Genomic DNA, 4,858 nt, shown 5'->3' with positions numbered 1-4,858 from the left:
GTACCTGAATCAATAAGTCAAGATTAAACTCTCTATGTCCAAGACTTCATGCTATGCCATTCGGAACTACTACATCCTCCTAGACATTTTCTTGGGGCCCAGAAATGCCAAATATCCCTCTGCCCGAGGCAACCAATGCAGAGTTTTCATTCTTAATTCTGCTCTTGAAAATTAAAGCTAATTATCATGCATTTAATATAGATCTAAAACCCAGAAAAGTAAATAACATAAACTGTTGCCCAAAATGCAGTGAAATTAATGCTAATATCTCCCACTGTCTTTGGAATTACCCATGTATTGTAAGCTGTTGGACAGAATAAATAGGAAATATTATTTTGCATGACGCAAGGAATAAATTGTTGGATATGCCTATTCCACTATGACCAAGAAAACATAATCACAGTTAAGATCCATAGAAAATTATTAGCTGCAAAAAAAGCCATTCTCATGCAATGGCTGGAGACTAGAGATGAGCGAGCACTAAAATGCTCGGGTACTCGTTATTCGAGACGAACTTTTCCCGATGCTCGAGTGCTCGTTTCGAGTAACGAGCCCCATTGAAGTCAATGGGAGACTCGAGCATTTTTCAAGGGGACCAAGGCTCTGCACAGGGAAGCTTGGCCAAACACCTGGGAACCTCAGAAAAGGATGGAAACACCACGGAAATGGACAGGAAACAGCAGGGGCAGCATGCATGGATGCCTCTGAGGCTGCTTAATCGCACCATTATGCCAAAATTATGGGCAACAGCATGGCCATGACAGAGTGACAGAATGAAGCTAGATAGCATCTAAAACATCCAATAATTGACCCTGACACTATAGGGGACGGCATGCAGAGGCAGCGGCAGCAGCGGAAGGCTAGAGAGTGGCATGGCGACATACCCTAAATGGACTCAGGCTTCAAACCAATGTGTAGCAGAGAGGAACCAAAGAAGGTGAGCAAGAAGCGCTCAAATAATATTGGTACATGATAAAAGTTTGCCAGTATATTTTGTGGATTACACAGCAGGGTGGCGACAAAGTTAACATGGAAGCCATGAAAACAATCCAAAATTCTGCCTGACACAGCTCGTTTGATAAGGGGACGATGTATGGAGGCAGTGAACAAGTAGTAGATTAAAGGTACTGCAGTTAAAACTATGTTAGTTGGTTCTTGGCATGGAGCTGGCGCTCCGCTGCCAGGCGAGCTTTCGCCAATCCAAGCCCCTGTCTCTAGGCTACTCCCCAAACAGCACTTCTAAGAACCTTTCGGATAAGATCAAGTGTAGTAGCGTTCTTATAAGTTTGGGATATGGCGGGTGAGGGGAATGTAAACATCTGCGCAAGAAGCGCTGAAATAATATCCGTAAATGAAAAAAGTTTTCCAGTATATTTTGTGGCTTACACAGCAGGGTGGCGACAAAGTTAACAAGTTTGATGTGGAATGCCCTGCAATAGCTCTTGGGCGGTGTGCCTTTTATCACCTAGGCTCAGCAGTTTGAGCACCGCCTGCTGTCGCTTAGCAACGGCACTGCTGCTGTGCCTAGAGCTACCGACTGATGGCGCCATGCCCACGGATGGTAATTCGGAGGAGGAGGAGGTGGAGGAGGGGTGGGAGGATTTGGAGGTATAGTAGGCCTTTGAGACCTGGACCGAGGTAGGCCCCGCAATCCTCTGCGTCGGCAGTATATGACCAGCCCCAGGGTCAGACTCGGTCCCAGCCTGCACCAAGTTAAGTGTAGTAGCGTTCTTATAAGTTTGGAATATGGCGGGTGAGGGGAATGTAAACAGATGCGCAAGAAGCGCATGATGCGCATGGAGCTGGCGCTCCGCTGCTAGGCGAGCTTTCGCCAATCCAAGCCCCTGTCTCTAGGCTACTCCCCAAACAGCACTTCTAAGAACCTTTTGTATAAGATCAAGTGTAGTAGCGTTCTTATAAGTTTAGGATATGGCGGGTGAGGGGAATGTAAACAGATGCGCAAGAAGCGCTGAAATAATATCCGTAAATGGTAAAAGTTTGCCAGTGTATTTTGTGGATAACACAGCAGGGTGGCGACAAAGTTAACAACTTTGATGTGGAATCCATGAAAACAACCCAAATTTCGGCCTGACAAACCTCGTTTGATAAAGGGACGATGTATGGAGGCAGCTATATGGACGACTTTTGGAGGTAGCAATGGAGACAACGTGTGGAGGCTGCTATGGAGACAATTCAATTTGGATAGTGCCTGTATGTGGCAGTCCAAAAAATTTTTCAAACCAGAGGAGCAGGTAGGTGGCCCTCCAGAAAAATGGAATAGATTGAGTGCCTGTATGTGGCAGTCCAAAAAATTTTTCAAACCAGAGGAGCAGGTAGGTGGCCCTCCAGAAAAATGGAATAGATTGAGTGCCTGTATGTGGCAGTCCAAAAAAGTTTTCAAACCAGAGGAGCAGGTAGGTGGCCCTCCAGAAAAATGGAATAGATTGAGTGCCTGTATGTGGCAGTCCAAAAAAGTTTTTAAACCAGAGGAGCAGGTAGGTGGCCCTCCAGAAAAATGGAATAGATTGAGTGCCTGTATGTGGCAGTCCAAAAAAGTTTTTAAACCAGAGGAGCAGGTAGGTGGCCCTCCAGAAAAATGGAATAGATTGAGTGCCTGTATGTGGCAGTCCCAAAAAATTGTTTAAAACAGAGGACCGGAAAGGTGGCCCTCCAGAAAAATTGAATAGATTGAGTGCCTGTATGTGGCACTCCCAAAAATTGTTTAAAACAGAGGACCGTGTCGGTGGCCCTCCAGAAAAATTAAATGCATAAAGTACTATACCTAGAGCCAGTGGGCCCTGTCAAAAAACAGCCAGTTTCCTCTGCTTTACTGTAGAAAGAGGAGGAGAAGGAGGAAAATGAGGAGGAGGAGGAGTGGATAAATTATTCAGGTTGAGCTTCCTTCACCTGCTGGAGATTTGAAATTAGGAGAAATCCATGCTTTATTCATCTTGATAAGCGTCAGCCTGTCAGCGCTGTCAGTCGACAGGCGTGTACGCTTATCGGTGATGATGCCACCAGCTGCACTGAAAACCCGCTCTGACAAGACGCTAGCGGCAGGGCAGGCAAGAACCTCCAAGGCGTAGAGCGCCAGTTCGTGCCACATGTCCAGCTTTGAAACCCAGTAGTTGTAGGGAGCTGTGTGATCATTTAGGACGATGGTATGGTCAGCTACGTACTCCCTCACCATCTTTCTGTAAAGATCAGCCCTACTCTGCCGAGACTGGGGACAGGTGACAGTGTCTTGCTGGGGTGACATAAAGCTGGCAAAAGCCTTGTAAAGCGTACCCTTGCCAGTGCTGGACAAGCTGCCTGCTCGCCTACTCTCCCTCGCTACTTGTCCCGCAGAACTACGCACTCTGCCGCTAGCGCTGTCAGAAGGGAAATACTGTTTCAGCTTGTGCACCAGGGCCTGCTGGTATTCATGCATTCTCACACTCCTTTCCTCTCCAGGGATGAGAGTGGAAAGATTTTGCTTGTACCGTGGGTCCAGGAGAGTGAACACCCAGTAATCGGTGCTGGAATAAATTCTTTGAACGCGAGGGTCACGGGATAGGCAGCCTAGCATGAAATCTGCCATATGCGCCAGAGTACCAACGCGTAAGAATTCACTCCCCTCACTGGCCTGACTGTCCATTTCCTCCTCCTCCAACTCCTCCAACTCCTCTTCTTCTGCCCATACACGCTCAACAGTGTAGGACTCAACAATGGTCCCCTCTTGTGTCTCGCCAACATTCTCCTCCTCTTCCTCCTCATCCTCCTCCACCTCCACCTCCTCCGATATGCGCTGAGAAACAGACCTAAGGGTGCTTTGGCTATCAACAAGGGAATCTTCTTCCCCTGTCTCTTGTGAGGAGCGCAAAGCTTCCGACTTCATGCTGACCAGAGAGTTTTTCAACAGGCCAAGCAGCGGGATGGTGAGGCTGATGATGGCGGCATCGCCACTGACCATCTGTGTTGACTCCTCAAAGTTACTCAGCACCTGACAGATATCAGACATCCACGTCCACTCCTCATTGTAGACTTGAGGAAGCTGACTGACCTGACTACCAGTTCTGGTGGAAGTTGACATCTGGCAGTCTACAATCGCTCGGCGCTGCTGGTAAACTCTGGATAACATGGTCAGTGTTGAATTCCACCTCGTGGGCACGTCGCACAACAGTCGGTGAGCGGGCAGTTGGAGGCGGCGCTGCGCTGCCCTGAGAGTGGCAGCATCTGTGCTGGACTTCCTGAAATGCGCACAGATGCGGCGCACCTTCGTGAGCAAATCAGACAGATTGGGGTATGTCTTGAGGAAACGCTGAACTATCAGATTTAACACATGGGCCAGGCATGGCACATGTGTCAGTCTGCCGAGTTGCAGAGCCGCCACCAGGTTACGGCCGTTGTCACACACAACCATGCCTGGCTTCAGGTTCAGCGGTGCCAGCCACAGATCAGTCTGCGCCGTGATGCCCTGTAATAGTTCTTGGGCGGTGTGCCTTTTATCGCCTAGGCTCAGCAGTTTGAGCACCGCCTGCTGTCGCTTAGCGACGGCACTGCTGCTGTGCCTAGAGCTACCGACTGATGGCGCCATGCCCACGGATGGTCGTTCGGAGGAGGAGGTGGAGGAGGGGTGGGAGGAGGAGGAGGCATAGTAGGCCTCAAACACCTGGACCGAGGTAGGCCCCGCAATCCTCGGCGTCGGCAGTATATGACCAGCCGCAGGGTCACACTCGGTCCCAGCCTCCACCAAGTTAACCCAATGTGCCGTCAGAGATATATAGTGGCCCTGCCCGGCAGCACTCGTCCACGTGTCCGTGGTCAGGTGGACCTTGTCAGAAACGGCGTTGGTCAGGGCACGGATTATGTTGTCTGA

This window comes from Engystomops pustulosus, chromosome 6, assembly GCF_040894005.1.
Source record: "Engystomops pustulosus chromosome 6, aEngPut4.maternal, whole genome shotgun sequence".
Lineage (NCBI taxonomy): Eukaryota > Metazoa > Chordata > Amphibia > Anura > Leptodactylidae > Engystomops > Engystomops pustulosus.
Note: the sequence above shows the minus strand (reverse complement) of the source record.